Source organism: Colias croceus, chromosome 20 (genome assembly GCF_905220415.1).
Source record: "Colias croceus chromosome 20, ilColCroc2.1".
Lineage (NCBI taxonomy): Eukaryota > Metazoa > Arthropoda > Insecta > Lepidoptera > Pieridae > Colias > Colias croceus.
The window spans coordinates 5,659,813-5,678,889 of record NC_059556.1 but is presented as its reverse complement, the minus strand read 5'-3'; the positions used below and the strand labels follow the sequence as shown (position 1 = coordinate 5,678,889).

The 19,077-nt window shown below is 30.6% G+C and overlaps 2 protein-coding genes across 7 annotated transcripts in view; one reads left to right on the top strand and one right to left on the bottom strand.

The window, feature by feature from the left end:
• The window catches only part of LOC123700791 (facilitated trehalose transporter Tret1-like), a 54,863-nt gene extending 40,552 nt beyond the window's left edge, over nucleotides 1-14,311 (bottom strand). For 5 of the 6 annotated variants that reach the window (XM_045648120.1, XM_045648121.1, XM_045648122.1 and 2 more), the window contains exon 1: nucleotides 14,157-14,311. The gene's annotated coding sequence lies outside the window, so the exon portion shown is untranslated. The remainder of the gene's footprint in view (nucleotides 1-14,156) is intronic. The other variant, XM_045648126.1, reaches the window with a different exon arrangement.
• LOC123700808 overlaps nucleotides 1-19,077 on the top strand; it is a 535,837-nt gene that overhangs the window by 151,221 nt on the left and 365,539 nt on the right. The gene's annotated exons all lie outside the window — the stretch shown is intronic.

The window sequence follows — 19,077 nt, the reverse complement described above, 5'->3', positions numbered from 1 at the left end:
TTCCACCCGCGGCTTGGCCCGCGCAGTCAAAGAAAATCCCGCATAGTTCCCGTTCCCGTGGGATTTCCGGGATAAAACCTATCCTATGTCCCGGGGTAAAAAGTAGCCTATGTCCTTTCTCAGGTATCAAAATATCTCTGTACCAAATTTCATGCAAATTGGTTTAGTAGTTAAGGCGTGATTGAGTAACAGACAGACAGAGTTACTTTCGCATTTATAATATTAGTATGGATTGATTTTCCTTTGCCCAGACTACTACAAAATAAGGAAAATAAATATTTTATGATTTTTGATAAGATTAATTCAAAATAATATAAAGTCGTATTGTGAATTAATATACAATAAAAATTAACTCATAACTTATCCTAACTAATTTCACAAATGCGAAAGTAACTATGTTTGCCTTCGGTCTATATGTTTGTCTCTTCATCACGCCTAAACCACTGAATCAATTTTGATGAAATTTGGCTTATCATATTCGATACTACTAGAGTTTTTCTTTAACAACGCGGGCAAAGCAGCAGGCGGAAAGCTTGAAAATCTACACTATGTTTTGAAAAATTCATCTCAAAATTTAACATTTTCTTAAATATGAGGTTTCTTACGTCTATATTAAATACTTTGAGACACCCTTTGAATTAAAAATTAAAGCTATGGCATGCTATGCCTTCAAGCCACACCTCCGCCTGTCGGAGTTGGGAGCGTGAGGTTGTTTCGTTACGGAATTTTTCGATTCGGTCCCCACACTCAAGGCCTGCGATTGAAGCTATGCAATAGCTTAAAAACATCCGATTTTGAGGTCATAACATGTCATAATATACCTACAAAGGAATTCCAACAATTCACTGCTAATAGCGTATAGTGATAATATTTACGTAGGTAAACTTGACATAGACATAGGTCTCATAGAACAACATTGATAAATAAAAGTAATAAAATACAATGTAGCGAATTGAACCTTTAACCCTTCTCTTGACCATTTTATAGGAGTAAATATAATGTTGTCAAATCAAGGCCAAAATGTGATTTATTTGTAAATAATACGTGAAATATCGTCTATTATTAATTAACATAAACAGTTTAAAAATTAACTTTACGTTGTGAAAGATTGAGTACTAAACTACTGAATCGTCACTGCGAAGTTTTTTTTGTCGTTTTAACGTTTATCTGTTATCATTTAGATATTTCGTATAAAAGCTACTTTAAATAAATTATTAAATAGTAAATTTTACACAAAGCTTGTTACTTGTTATAATTGAACGAAATTACTTGAAGTGATTTATTGTAATAATACGACTGGTTTGGTTCAAGATCACTACATGATACTGGGGATGCGGAAATAGATAGGTAGTTAATGTAGAAGAATTTGGACCAAGCCAGGAGTATATTATATAACTAGCGGTGGCACGCGGTTTTACCCGTATTGCTCCGCTCCTGTTGCTTTTAGCGTAATAATATTATATAGTATATAGTTATATAGCCTTCCTCGATAAATGGGCTAATCTAACGCCGAAATTTTTTTCAAATCGAACCAGTAGTTCCTAAGATTAGCGCGTTTAAACAAACAAACTCTTCAGCTTTATAATATTAGTGTAGATGACTCGCTAATAACATAACGGTGTAAGATTGACATGCAACTATGCACAGCACAAAGCTTAGTACAAAGTATATATTATGTATTATCTCTCTCAATAAACATAGTTACTACCTAATAGTTATGTACATTGTACTTATACATGACATCAATCAGTCAGTAATTTGTTTATTGAGCCCTTTTTTATTTTATTAAAACTTGTTTTTAGGGCGTCACTATGTTATGAAGACTATAATATGTATTGTTATAGGATAGGCTGATAAAAAGACTAGATAAATACTCGAGGTGGAAGAGTCGTTAAAGTAATTTATAAAATAAATAAAAAATGCACATTCTGTGTAATTGCAATACTAGAACCGGCTTTCTATTTAAGTTTTTTACTTTCTGTAGCAATTTGCAATTATAGGTATCAAAGGAAATTATTATAAGGAGACAAATATGGAAAATTACAGAGGCTCTAGTTAGTTAGTTTTGATTTTTATTTTAGTACTAGCTTCCGCCCGCGACTCCGTCCGCGCGGATGTCGGTTTTCGCGTGGATGGTTTATTTCTCCATTTTGAGTAACTCTGACAATGACATCATTCTTATAAATATCTATTGGACCCAATACGGCTAGGCCTATAAATATATAATAATACGCAACGTGTGTTCGCGGTTCTACAGAACAACGTCTATGGATAAAACTGAAAAAATTAAGATTAATTTTTTTCTACGTATTTTTCCAGGATAAAAAGTATCCTTTTTTACGCCCAGGATAATAAGGTATAATTATACCAAGTTTCATCGAAATCGAACCGTTAGTTTTCACGTGATGTCTTCACATACAGACAGACAGACAGACAAACAAAAATTTTTTTAATCACATATTTGGAGTTGGTATCGATCCAGTAACACCCCCTGCTATTTATTTCTTCAATATTTTCAATGTACAGAATTGACCCTTCTACAGATTGATATAGATAGATGACAACATAATTTATGATTTAAGGCGTAAGCCACTTTTATAATTTACTGTGATTTAGCAATAGAAGGATTTTTATTAAGTAAATATTATATCCATAATTTTACTAGAGACACGCGCTATGAAGTTATCACAATCAGTATCATTTTAGCTACCGATGTGTTCATTACTGTACAATTAAGCATTATTATCAAAATCAAGAAAATGACTAGTCTGTACCGAATATAATCGCTTTAAGAGCAATAACCTTACGCGTGAGACAAAAGTGTAGCTTCAATCATCTGCTTGAATGAACACTAACGCTTTATATCACATTCTTACATGTTACATAATGTGCATTCAAATGTTTTTACTTTTTATTAAACAGAATTAACATGTTTGTGTGTTTTAGAGAAAACTTCAGGAATAACTCCTTAATTATTTATAACATACACACATAAGTTATTTTTTTATATTGAAAAGTTTCTCTGATAATAATTGAATTGAATCCATATACAAAATAGAAAGAGAGATATAAGATTCTTGAGAAACATCATTGAGAACTATCTATGGCTCTATTAAAATTTAAAATTAGGATTAATTTCAATGACTTTAGATTGTATAAATAGAAGTCTTATCAAGCTTTTCATTTCCAATTTGTCTCAAGAAATTTATAAACTAATTCGCAATTACTTAAACTGTGTCTCGTGACATAAAAACGCACAAGGCTTGTTAAATTCGAATTAAAAATTTTAAGCCTAAACCGGTTAAAACACCCGTCTAATTTCAATCAGTCAAGAACTAACATCTAGCCTTATATTGCTTAACATGTTTTAGTTTTAATAATATATTAAAGAAATTAGAACACACAGAAACCTGTAAATTACTTCTCAATCATAGCTTATATATTATACAAGCTTACATAGATGGAACCGGTTTAAATTTTATTTATATTTCATCACTAGCTGTGCCCCGCGTTTTCATGCGCATTGCTCCGCTCCTGTTGGTCTTAGCGAGATGATATTATGTAGCCTATAGCCTTCCTCGATAAATGAGCTATCTAACACCGAAATATTTTTTCAAATCGGACCAGTAGATCCTAAGATTAGCGCGTTCAAACAAATAAATTCTCCAACTTTATAATATTAGTTTAGATGAAAATATATGGGTCATTATACAAAAATGGGGTAACTCAATGTCACCAGCCAATTTATACAAAGTCTTATTATATTTTAATCAAATAACAATCTATTTTAAAACAATAAAGCGTCCTTTATTTGGTCACTCACTTTCACTTCTTTATTTAAAATACAAATTGATAAAAAAACAAAATTAATACTTAAATAATCAGTACTTTGGCATGTCACAACTCCGAAAACCAACAATCAAGTGACTATTTTATAAACATTATCATTGATTAGACAAAACTTACTAATTCAGGACAATCTTTGATATACATAGTATTATATAGTATAACTTTCATAACGAAATGTTTAACATTTTATTTAAAAAATAAAAATAAACTTTGTCATCGTTTTTATTGGTCAGACCGTTGTGTGTTTTTTAAATTTGAAATTCTCGCTAAATATCACCAAGTCGAGGTCAAATCCCTGTCTAAATATTAATGTTGGTAATGAAGTTACTTGTGCATCCCATATTTTGATGGCCGTAATAACTGTACCAGCGCTAGGGTTGTGTTTGTCCTCTAAATTCGTGCTGCGCCAGTCAACGTTTCAGTCCTATGGTGAGTCATTATTTTATTGTTAATCTGATTTTTATTTTCATTCATACATGGTTAACTATGATTTGTAAAAATATAGTTTGTTGATATTAGAAATAAGGCAAAAAAACATAATTTGTGATTATAATATCATATTAAGTCCCTTTTTATCAATCCGTTGGCATCAGTCCTATGTCAGATATTGCGCCAGTGGACTGACGTGACCCCATAGTACTGATGATTCTATCGTTTTTGAGAACTTTTATCTTGATTGCTATTGATATAAGCATTTTTATTTGATATTTCAGTTTAAAACATCATGCGCCACGCTAAAAGAAACTGAATTTGACTAGGGAAGAAACATTTAAAAAAGAGTAGCAAAGAAAAGAGCTATTGAAACAAAGTACTAATAATTTTATTTAAAAGATCTTATTTTATTTTAATTATTGATTTTGATGCTTTCAGGGCATAGCTTGTTATAATATTTATTAGATAAATACGTATACGTATAATATTGTGAAGTAAAATTACCTCAAAATAACATAAAAGTTAATTAATATAATAACATTATAAAAATGTCAAAAGGCTCTTATGAAAACTCAGATGAGACTTTCATTCAAGTCTGGTTTTTAATTTTATGAAAATTAGTACTTTTAACATAAATAATGTTAGATTTTTAGGGATTCGAACCTCAACCTTATATTGTTTTTTTTTTCGATAGATCTTCAATCCGAAACTCTCATATTTGTTAGATGTTTTATATAATACGTTCATTTTAAATATCATATTTTACAAGTTCATAGCTTTCTGATAAAATCAGAATAATATGGTAAATGTGCTCTATAATTTAAATTTTAAATGTATTCGCTTCGAGAGAGACACGCGCGAAAAGCCTTTAAAAGCTCTGCAGTCGTCCTTGCCGTAGGAAACTTAATACAAAAACATCATACAATATTGACTATGACGCACATTAGAATATTTTTGACGCCTTTCTAGATTCAGTAACCTGTTTATGAATGAAGTATACCGCGTTATTTTTAGTGCTGTGTAAAGGTGTAGGCTTTGCATTATTATAGAATTGATACAAGAAATGACGACAGATTCGACCTTATTAAAGTTTTTTCATAGTGCTTGTCAGAGCAAGCGCGCAAGAGCAACTTTTATCTCCGCAACTATTTTGTCTCTCCCATCAACTCTATGGGCTAGTAAGAAAGTGCGCGCACGTAGCGACGCAACTTTCCATAGAGTTGATGGGAGAGACAAAATAGTTGCGGAGACAAAAGTTGCTCTTGCGCGCTAGCTCTTATTATTTGCGTGGTAATTAAAATTGCTTTTCAAATGTACCCCGCAATTAACGCTGACAATTTTTATTTTATTGTCGTTTTTAGGTCATCAGCCTTATAATTATATAAAGAAATATCGTTTTTGTTGCTTGTTTCCTCTTTGTATGAGATTAAATAGTCACAGAACTATTCTTAGGCATTTAACAAGATCTTTTTAATTGTGACTAAATTGCCTGAAGTAAATAAATAAATAATAATCTAAATGTGGTAATTAAATAAATTGGAGTAAACGTGCATGCATATACGTACCATATAAAGAAAATCTCTGGTTAGATTAACATTACATATTATGTATGATTTTGAAAGGCTCGACAACTACACTTTATACCGGTATTAATTTTGTTTTTGAACGAAGCTTTTTCGTGACGTCTCTTAATTGCCTACTTCGAATATTTCATTAACCGACTTAAAAAAAGGAGGTTCTCAATTCAGCTGGTATGGTAAAACACTTGTCACCATAATAAATAAGTGAACATGTTTTTGTTTGTGTCAATTATGCCATAAATGCTGAACCATTTAGGATATAATATGGGATAATTGTAGCCCAGCAATGCTTTTATGGCTTAATACAAAAGCCTTAAATTATTGCAGATGAAGGTGTTTCTCATATACTGACTGTATATGACTTTTATTTTATTCTGCAAACTACCACTTTTAATATCTATCAGACTATAACTTTATATTTTATAAGAACGGATAATCTCTACGAAATCTAAGCGTTTTATAAAAAAAAATGCAAGAAAAATGATTTACACTTTTCATTTATAGGCTTCATTTGCACCGTGTCGATCATAATATATGTATAAAACTACTTTATGTAGATATAGAGCCATGATAATAATACTTTAGAAATGATATTTTACTACAGTCAAGGATTTAATTTTTTTATTTGATTGTAGAAAGCGCGCATCATTTTGTCGTTATGTTTACAGTATTCATATTGATGACTAGATTTCCGCCCGCGGCTTCGCCCGCGTTTGCAAAGGAAAACCCGCATAGTTCCCGTTCCCGTGGGATTTCCGGGATAAAAACTATCCCATGTATTAATCCAAGTTACCCTCTATATGTGTGCTAAATTGCATTGTAATCGGTACAGTAGTTTTTACGTGAAAGAGTAACAAACATCCATACATCCATACAAACTTTCGCCTTTATAATATATATTAGATTTATAAATGACTATAGCCGCGCCGTTATAAATCACAAACTAGATGTAAAGCAAGAATTTCGCGTATTTATGATATTAATTTTAATATCTGACCTATCTCACGCAATTATGTATTATTTTATTAAATAAATAAACAACTGTATCAGTATATGAAGAGCAATCTCTATTACACTTGAGAAAATAATATACATATTTTATTTGTTATTCTGAAGATCTGATATCTTTGCAGACAAATATTTAGCTATATTTTATAAAAAGGTCGTCTTAGATTGTATCATATAACAGCTCTTATTGTGAGAATTTTATAAATTATGCGTTAATATCAATAACATCTTTATCATACAATACAATAAACATTCTTCTTTTATGACTTTCACACTTTGACCTCAACGTTAATTCACTATTTATGTGTAACAAGCTTTCCGCCCGCGGCTTCGCCCGCGTTTTGAAAGAAAAATAGTTATAGTTCCCGTTCCCGTGGGATTTCCGAGATGAAACCTACCCTATGTGTTAATCCAAGTTACCCTCTATATTATGTGTGCTAAATTTCATTGTAATCGGTCAGTAGTATTTGCGTGAAAGAGTAACACACACACACACACACACACACACACACACACACACACGCACACACACACACACACACACACACACACATTCTCACAAACTTTCGCATTTATAATATTAGTAGGATATTGCTTTTCGTCCGGGAAAAAATTGTCTTTTGCAGTACATATCCTATCTTAAAATTTAAGTTAATGGTCTAAGTACCTAACATCTAGTAAAATATTAGTTCTGCTATACGTTGCTAAAGGTCAATCGCAATACAAGTAGGTAATAGAGTAATTTATATGCACATTATTTATTAACGAGAGCCGTTCTATTAAACAGCGATAAGTACTGTTATATGTAATATTTCCATCCTTGCTATAGTGCTGTTCATATTTGTAGGTTAATTACAAACAATTAATTAATTATGCACTATAATATTAGTGCGTAAGTTTGTAAAGGGTTCCGTAAAAACGAAACATCCCTTTTACCTGGGGAATGCATGAAAGTGTCAAGTTAAAATCAACCTGTCTTTCTTGAATTGATAAAAAACTCGAACTGGGTTACGGTCGAAACAAATGTATTTATAATCTACACTAATATTATAAAAAGGAAAACTTTGTTTGTTTGATTGTAATGAATAGGCTCAACTACTGGACCGATTTTAAAAATTCTTTCACCATTCGAAAGCTACATTATCCACGAGTAATATAGGCTATATTATATTATCACGCTAAGACCAAGAGGAGCGGAGCCACGTGAGTGAAACCGCGCGACACAGCTAGTATTCGATATACAGAAAAATCAAAACTTATTGGGAAAGATGCAATGTAGCAAGTACGTTTGTCTGTTCGTAATTAACCCAAAAACTGCTGAACCGATTTTCGAGAAAGGTATTATTCTTTAAGTTTAATTGGTTACGTTATAGACAATCCATGGGAAGCCACACAATATATCAAAAAAAAAAATATATATACGGAAAGAACCCTCGGTCGCTAAGGTAGGCTCGCTCTTGCCCGGTTGATTTTTTTTTTGTTTGGTCTTGCTTCATGTTGCAACGAAGGAACTGATTGACGTGAATTTCGAACAGCTACACCGTATATAGGTAGTATCGGAAAGTAAAATAAACATGAAATGATAATATTTATTATATCCGATAATTTCTTTAAAAATTACATAAAAATAAATTAATTTTATAAAAACTTAAATCGCTTTACTTTCAAATGTATTACATACGTCCATTTATAAGGTTTGAAAATTGTGATAATAATTTATATTCTGGTATCTCATTAATCTGTAATTATAAAACTCTATTAGGAAAACAAAAGAATTGTAACACTCAACATAGAAGTGGCTTTTTATAAGTAGTAATTAAAAGAAATAATAAGAAGTGAATATTTTGTGATTCGAGTAGATATGAAATTCTGCAGAGGTCACTATCAAACCATTTACAAGTGGTGCTAAAAACAAGGCTCATTATAAATGGACCCTTTGGTTCTGCACAAATACTTTCATAATGCAGTGAATAAACTTTTTTTCACTTAAAGAGCTATTACGATACATTTTTATTTAATAAACGTAGGTATATGTTTGTTGTTACGTGTTTACTTGTACTTTTAGTAAAACAGCTTTACGTTTATTGTAAGGAATAACAGATTGTTGTAAAGACTTCTTTTTAATATTTATTCTAATTTAAAACGTGTTATCAATGTTATTAAGTCTGGTTTTTGATTTTCTAAAGAGTTTTCCTCCAGAAGAAGAGCGGAAAAATTAAAAAAAAAATGGCTCTATTTTTGCAATTCATTACTTACATAGATCAACTTACAACTTACTTCTTCATTACAACTTTATACTATGGTACTTGTTATTAGTCAATACTACATAAATTACACGATATTGTATTTAATATTTAATACTTTCATTTGTTTTGGTTGCCATGTGGTAATAAGAAAACACAAAAGACTATAAAATACCTAAGTGTCAATATAATGGCATCCGTTTTGTTTTTCATAAAGCAGAATGGGAATGTATTTCTATAGTTGTTTTTATTATTCTTATCTCCACTTCAATCTTTTATTTAGAGGTCAATAAAATCTCTAATGATTATTTATATATAAGTGCTTTGAAAATGCGCCATAGACTAAATTTCTAAGTATGTTTTTCAATGCTCTATAACATCATTTTTAAAGGCCTTCCAAGGTCTACAAGAAACTATAGAAAGTACGACCATTACCATTGTGTTGCAGATATAGTTAGCGTCACAAAATGCCGTATTTCCTTGACACAAGTCAAAAAAATAATGCCCAATAACAAATTTGGAATGCGAAGGTATAGTATCATAATTTATAATGAGAACCGATGAAATATTTAAAAACCTGTTGAAGCTGATTCTGGACAATTGATTTAATTTGGATAATTAATGATTATTTTTTTATAAAGCATCGCTATAAATTCTGATAGTCTTAATTATATCAAATATTATTTATCTCACGAATTGGGAACGTATTCTTGGCAAATCGTATTGAAAAAATAACGTAGGTACTTATTTGTCTCAAAATTTTCAATAAAACTAATATAAAATTGTCTACAATTGGAGCTTATATATTGTGTCGATAAGCATGTAATAATATAAGTTACCTGATACTTTTAAGGAAGCCTGTGAAATTAGAGTTCTGAGATAATAATATCTATATTCATAAGGCTACTTACATGAGGGATAAAGTTTTTTTTTCTTTTTTATAATAATATAATGTGTTTTTTTAGATTTAAAGACGATCACTAAAATTAAGAAACGGCACGTTCTTAATTTGTACACTTACTTCAAAAGTTTATAAACATTACTTAAAGTTATAAATCTATAATATAAAAATGAATCGCAAAATGTGTTGGTAAGCGCATAACTCGAGAACGGCTGAACCGATTTCGATAATTCTTTTTTTATTATATTCCTTGAAGTACGAGGATGGATGTAGAGAAAACGTAAACATGTACCACGGGCGAAGCCGGGGCGGACCGCTAGTATCTATTAATATTATGTATAAAGTATAAAACTCTTTTAGAATAATAAAAGTAATATATTAAAAACACGTTCGAACGCTATTGATTTATAACATAATTATTTCAACCTAGTATTTATTTATTTATTTGAAAACTCTACTTTGACAAGATAGATAAAAAATATATTGAGAATTTATCACACACAATATTATTATCTACTAGAAAATCTTTCATTATCGAATCCCAATCAACTATGCAAATGTTTAATTACAACTGCAGATTAAGAGCCTAGATTTAGATCACTTTAGTGTTATTAATGTGCATTTTATGCACTTTTAATCAATTTAAGAGCACAAAATTACGTTTATCGCGAGATCCTAATATAATATCTATTGCGGCCAAATTAGCGAGAGCACTTTGTTAATTATTATCAAACTTTTATTAACATAGATAAAATATAATAAAGATATATAGAAATAAATGTATCCACGACTTGAATAATGTGCCCCGGTTCATCCGCTTTGTCTAAAATGTAACAAATTATACTCTTAAATGTTTTTGAAACTCTCTCTATCAATTAAAAACGATTCAAAATCCGATGCATACATAGTTTTAGAGATTAGCATATATCAAGGCAGCGTATTTGTTTTATAATAATTATAATTATTTTATTTTTATACTAGCTGCACTCCGCGGTTTCACCCGCGTGGCTCTTCCTGTTGGTCTTAGCGCTATGATATATTATAGCCTATAGCCTTCCTCAATGAATGGGCTATCTAACACTGAAAGAATTTTTCAGATTGAACCAGGTAGTTCCTGAGATTAGCGCGTTCAAACAAACAAACAAACAAAACATAATATTAGTATAGATTCCACATTAAATGGACTATCCGACACAACAATGTTTTTTTAACCTGAGACTAGCGCGTTCAACAAAACAAATAAACAAACGATTCAGCTATATAAAAAATAATTAAAGGAATTTTGAGTTTTATAGTTTTACGGCGCTGTGGGGTATATCTTAATCTATCTTTTATAGGCTTATCAGGCTATAAAATGTAGGGGTTGTTGATGGGTCGCATCCTAAAAACGATAATATGGGTAACCGTGGGATAGACGAAAGAATTTGGGATCCTAGAACATAACATTACTTTATTATTAATTATTTTACATATTTGAATATTAGGCGAAAGAATTCCGATACAATCTAGTTCTCTGGAACATTAAAGATGAAAGTCCTTTGTATTGATTTAATGTATTTGTTAAATAAGACTATAATTTTATTGACATGTCTTCAAGATCATAAACAAGGATACAATTTGTATAAATAAGTCAGTTGCTTATCTTGACATTCCCGTAATCAGTATGTAGAATTGATACAAAACGGTCTCACGGGAAACATCAATAAGTAATTAGCCTAATGTAAGTTTACTTTACTCTTTATAAATAAAATAAACATAATTAATGTCAATAGTGAACGGTTTGCGTAATGATAGTGCTAAAGTAATCTGCCTTCAGAAATAAATGACTGGATGTAACTAGTAATAAGTACTATGTAGTACGGCTATGTAGCCGAGACTAAGAAGACTAAGAAACTATTTATATAAGTATTATTAAAAGTTTGGCTTGCGCCAAAATTGTAAGCTGACTTTTGTGTTGTTAATTTTTAATTAATGGGTTTTATTCACGGCGAGTTACGTAGTTACCGGCTTTTAAATCATAGTTATTTTATAAGCCTTTTTGAGAATTATCAAGAGCAATTCAATTTTATCGTCATTAAAACGCGATCTATTTTATTCATAATAAAAAGAAAAATATATTTGTACAAATACAGCGTCATTCTTATTAGGAACTATTTTTTGGAATCTAATACGATGTTTGTCATAAATCTTCGCTCGACTCTCTTTTGTAGTCTATATTAGATTGCAAGTGCATTTTTCCGTGAATCTTATTTGTATTTTAATATTTTTTATATTAATCTAGATTCGATTCATACCGTAAAAATACAAAACAGTAGATAGAGATAATAGTCGTAGATTTATATTATCTGTGACAGAGCTAAATGCTTATAAATTAAATTAAGCTGTATTTGTTATATATAACGTTTTACAAACAATATTTCCAAGATTTAAAAGGGTTAATCGAAAGCCACTGTTCAGGTGCAAGGGATACACAAGCCATAAATTCATCCAATTAGTGTCGAACATGTATTCTTTACAACTGACTTAATATTCATGTTTCACAAACGGTACAGTTTGTAAGCAACTCTATTTATCTGTAAAACTATTCAGTTTATTATATAATTTGAAAAAATTATAATTTCCATGGAATAATTAACTCGATAATTGAACACACTTTATCAAAGACTTGATTATTTGCATGCCTTAGCTTGTTTTATAGCAATTTGCGACTTTATTAATTATAATTTTATTTTAGTCGAGAGATAAGTAAATAATAAATGTATATATTTAAATAATATAATCGTGTTAATAGTTACATTTACATATAAATTGGATAATCTGAAAATATTTCTGTAACCAGATACTGAATGACAAATCAGAAATAAAGGAATCAGTAAGATACTTTAATATAATTAATAAATACTTATTAAAGGCAAAAAGCCAAATTTCTGTTTGTTCCTTATTGTATTATAATATCATCAATAGTAATAAAGTATTATGAATGGAAGGTACTTGACGAGAAACCACTTTTTAGTTGGCTCCTATCCCATCCTAGCTAGATTGAGCTAGAGAATTTAAATACGATTTTGTATAATTCAGACAAAAATAAGAATATTTTTAATTCATCAATGCTATAAAACAAACCTGTATCATGTAGGCACTATATTATAATATTGAACAGGGTTTCAGTTAAAATAGTCAAAACAAAATACAAGGTAAATATCATAAAAATAAAAACATTCCAATATAGAGCTTGTTTTTTTTAGTTTGTGATGAGTAACGCGACAATAACGTAAATGTTCTTCAAGTTCATAAATATTAAAATTTAAACTTACCCGGACTGTATAATAAACTGTCTAACTTTATTATAACCAAAAATATTTTAAAGCCTGAGCCAACGAGTAAAAATGTTTATCTACATAATATTATGTATACGTTACAAAAAAAATTCAATTACGTCAGTTGAAATAACAAGATTTTAACATCTTTGTGTATGAATTTCTGAGTTTTAAATTATTTTCTCGGAGTCATAAGATATAAATGTATAAAATGTTGTCATTGAAAGTTTATAATTAAAATTATTTTAATAATATTAATACTTTATTCTCTTTAATTTTTAAAGGTTAATGTTTAACCTTAAATTCAACTTTTAAAAGTTTCTGTCAAACTTCAAACAACGCTAAAAGATGCTAAAAGCACTTAAATTTAGTCGGTTTCTCGCGGTTGTTTAGAGGAATAAAATATGCAAGTTTAATAAAACATAAGATGCAATATGACGATTTATAATTATTTATAATGTTTTGCATTTAATTAACTACTTTGCAAAATGTTATGCAACATAATATACCGGCGTCCATGGCCGTTGACCATAGAACGATGTCGGTCTATGGTTTTTATGAGCGGAATTAAGATCTATGAAGCATTATTTGTTTTTATCTATTGTCATTTATTTTTCAATTTTCATTCATACACACATATTTTGATACTATTTAAAGTTTGGCTTGCGCCAAAATCGTAAGCTGACTTTTGTGTTGTTAATTTTTAATTAATGGGTTTTATTCACGGCGAGTTACGTATAGTTACCGGCTTTTAAATCATTGCTAATTTTTTGGTATTATATTTGCGGTTTTTTAAATTTATTATTTATAAATTATATTCACAGACCACTGAAGTTTTGTCTTTCACACACACACTGTCTCATAAAATCCGTTGTTGAATAAATTTAGTTTATTGTTGTCGGAATACTCAATCGCTGGATCGGTAAAGCGATCGCCTGACAGCAACCGAGGTAAGGAACTGGGCAACTGGCCGGGCCAGAGCAACCATCCGCTATACCACCCATCAAGTAAAACCAAAGCGTGCAATTGCTTTTCACGTCCTTTCTGTGATTTTTTAATCTTGCGTAATAATAAATATAAATATTTATAATTTATTACGTTTATCATTATCATTAATAAGTAATAACAGACGGTTTATTGTAGTTGTTTAAGCGGGCGATTAGAAGCGAGCGTGGTCATAGACACGCTATCGGATGTTCGCCTTTTGAATTCATTTCTTAGGAGTTTTTTGTCAATAAGTGTAGTGTATAAGTAAGACATAAAGATTATATCTTTGAATATAAATTAAAGTTAACCATCTGTAGTCGATAACTTAAGGCCGTGTACGCGGTCCGTGCGCTGTTTGGCTCAAATATGTGATTTTTCAAACCAGATTGTCCATCAACCACTTATCTTACAAACATATGAATTACTAATAATTTTAGGAAATTTTATTGTCTATATAGTTAGTTAAGAGTTTTTTTCAATTAATACAGTATTTGTGAATACCATCAAGATAACTGAGCCGATGATTACTTGATTTCGCTTTTAGTGTCAATTTCGAAGCTAAAAATATCTGAAATCGCTGACAGATCTAACACACAATTTTTTTTAACTAACTGCAAAAATCCTTATTAAAATAGTTAGTTAAAAGATTTTTTTATTTTGGACTCCTAACTTACGAAATTAAAATCCGAACAATGTGAATTTTTTTAGAAATTATAGTCGACAAAATGATTATTTTCACCAAGATATTTGACTTAGTTTAATATTATTTTTACATATTGCAATAAAAGAACGTCTTACTTATAAGATAAAATTTAAAAAATCAACTAAGGTACCTCTATTATTTTTCTACAATTTTTTTTAAAGTACTATAAAACACTGCGCGCGACCCGATTAAAATCAGTCGGCAGCGAGCCTTTCCAGAGAGAGGACATGTTGCTCGGCGCTCTCCTGTGGACTTATGCTATTCATAGTAAAAGGATAGCGCAAGCCGCGATCTATCGTAATAGATCGCGGAGATTTTGACTTGCGTTAAATTGAATAAGCCCTCTTAAATAATTCGTTAGTTTTATCTGGCATCGTGCTACGTACTATAAACTATGTAGAGTCTTGAGCGGATTCAAATTATTTTAAATATAATAGATTGAAAATATTATATTTATTACACATTTTTTTTAATCATATTATGCAACATACACAAGTATAAAATGCATAGTTCCACTTTTGCATTCACATAATTTTTAAAAATAAAGGAATATTATAACTTACATTATATTGCAACAGTGAAATCCTTATTTTAACTTTTTAAATGCAATTGAGGCAAAAGGAAAGGTATTCGCGAGAACCTTCCGAGTCAAGCCTTGAATTAATTTAAAAATGCGTAATTACGTATTAAATTGCGTGAGAAACTTCTGGAATGCTCTACATAAACAACACAAGATTTCCCTGAAATTGCTTTCCATGGTTTAATAAAACCTTACTATGTAATTATGTATATCAAATTCACAACATAGACAATTTTTCCCATTATATTATGTAGAACAACTCCCTCCTTCTTTATAAGATCGGGTGTAGTCTAAAAGTAAAACCATGAATAAAATAAAGACTGTCACCAGTAGGCAGTAACAGAGATAAAACCTAAGGGCTAAGCTCTCTACATTTACTTAGTAGATTATATATTATCTAATCTAAAACATATGCGACATGAAGCAAAACCAGATCCTAGAAGCCCTTTGGTTTGTATAATCCATTTTATATAGCATGTTTATTCTAACTAAAGATTATGAGGATAGTTATAGGATAAACCGGTTTACTAAGAGCCCCCGGATCGCCCTGTCATGTATCAATTAGTATCAACGTTTGTTCACAAATAAAAAATAAATAGGTTGAAAGTTTATTGAACTTGAAATTGTAATCCATAATCTGTGTACGAGAAGCGTCAAATGACATTTAATCTCTCAGCATAAAGTGGGGTCACAGAACGTACCTAATAAGGCCTACTTACGTCGTTATAAGAAATACTGAATTGCATTTTTAATACGTGTCAGGCTTAAATATTGTTTATATATTTTCTTGCAATGCACACAAAAAATATTCACTACATTGGAAATATTCTTGACTAGTTATTTTTTATGTATTGTGTCATTTTTATTACCTTTTATAATTAATTATTGGATAATAATGTGATGAGAGTAAGGTCGACGATTCGTGATCGGGCGTACATAAATTATATTTTATTTACATTTCAATTCATATTATGTAAGATTTATTAACAATTATCACATATTTAGCAAATTCGAAAATAACATTTTAATTTGTGACTCTTGTTATTATAATACACTAGCTTCCGCCCGCGACTCCGTCCGCGCGGATGTCGGTCTTCGCGTGGATGGTTATTTCTCCATTTTGAGTACCTCTGTCAATAACATCTTATAAATATCTATTGGACCCAATTCCCAAATACGGCTAGGCCTTTAATAATACGCAACGTGTGTTCGCGGTTCTACGGAACAACGTCTATGGATAAAACTGAAAAATTAAGATTAATTTTTTTCTACGTATTTTTCCAGGATAAAAAGTATCCTATTTTACGCCCAGGATAATAAGGTATAATTATACCAAGTTTCATCGAAATCGAACCGCTAGTTTTCACGTGATGCCTTCACATACAGACAGACAGACAGACAGACAAAAATTTTTTTAATCACATATTTGGGTTTGGTATCGATCCAGTAACACCCCCTGCTATTTATTTTTTCAATATTTTCAATGTACAGAATTGACCCTTCTACAGATTTATTATATGTATGTATAGATGATTTATTTTAGACTGTTATTTTTACTTATCGTAAAAAGGAGAATATGGAGGATGTTCCACCATTTTAAATACAGAATTTTGTAACACCATTATTATTAATTTGAAAACGTTAGTATTTTATGCTACGAATTAAACAGACTACGGCTTTACATGCATGTTGTGTTAATTGGTGCCTACGTTTAAAGTACAGAAGTATTTCAGAAGTGAATTATTTCGTGTTTTAATAACGAAACAAATGTATAGTGTTGTTTTTCATCTAGCATCAGCCGCCCCATGTATTTTAATTGTTCGTAATGCGAAATATTTTGATTAGCTCAAGATAATGTAAAAATCGTTCAGCTGTTGAACATTGCGCGTTACAAGGTATTTTAATAAAACATGATGCGGTTGCTAAGTTAAATTAAAAGAAAAATATCACCTGTAACTAAGAAATGCTGTCGATAATTTTGAAATACATCCACGGGCTTAATAATCGTAGGTTAATAAACAGGCTGTAACGCGCACTTTTTACGTCGTTAAATTATAAAAATCCGCTCATTACGTACTTATTAATACGTCAAATATTTTTAATTCGATCATTTACGTAAATAGTGCGCTAAAAGGAATAAACAAACCTTAATATTTTGGCGTGGATTTCTTAGAAATAGGTACCTAGGTATTAAGAATACGAATTCTGAACTTACGTAAGAAACCATAGGTTTATATTTTAGTCCGATATCTATATATATAAAACTCAAAGGTGACTGATATAGTGATCTATCAACGCAGAGCCCAAACCGCTGGACGTATCGGGCTGAAATTTGGCATGCAGGTAGATGTCTTAACGTAGGCGTCCCCTAAGAAAGGATTTCCCGAAATTCTTGCGGGAACGGGGAAAACGGGGATGCACGTACAAAGTCGTGGGCGGAAGCTAGTATAAAATATGTATATTCTTACTACTTAATACGAGTTATCGTATAATACGGTTATGTTTATATTTCTCAAGAAAAAGTTAACACCGTAAACTCTACAACACCATAATAAGAACGCATTGGCAATAAATAAATCAGTAAAATATTTATCACATAAACAAAAACAAAACCCTTCAATTCGACCTATAATTAATGGAAAGGCAAAATCGTTTTTTCTTGGTAAAGCTAAATGTTGAAGCCGCACCTGTCGTTATTCAGTGGTAATTGGTATCCTAAATTTGGCAAACAAATTAATTGTTAATACAACAATAGCAAACCGCAGTCATAATAAAAACTATTACGGTGGAGGCCCATTTAATTTGGACTTACAAATAAACCAATTTAAGCATAAGGGTAGCTTGACCAATGAACATATGCCTATCCCTTAGGGATATCTGTACCAATAACAAAATTGGAGTGTCTGTCTGTCTGTTTATTCCGGCTAATCTCTGGAACGACTGGACCGATTTTGACGGGATTTTCACTAAAAGATAGCTGTTATAAGGAGTAACTTAGGCTATTTATTATTCTGATATTCCCATAGGAACATAGAGATTAAAAATAAAAACTCAAGTACGCGGGAAAAACCGCGGAATGCAGCTATTCCTCAATATATTATGTCTTTAAAAGATTTTGCATACTATTTTAAATACGTAAATAGCTCTGTCCAAAATTTTGCCGGTATAAAATAGACCAAGTACATTTTTGTAATAATAAACAGTTCATAAATGCACTACTTACACACAATTTGCTAAATATGCATTTACTGCAATCGAGATTTCCGATTTAGGTATATCGAATAATTTCCTCTGTTTTTCTTTAAATTTACGCGAACATGCATTGAAAATTAATTTTCCTGTTATAATACCTTATGAATGATATATTGGGCTAAAAAGGATGTAGTAGATATATCGCAAAGATTATTATGTTTGTTTTATACTTTTAATGGAGAAGAAATATTCCTGGGTTTTTATATTATATACTACTAGCGGTCC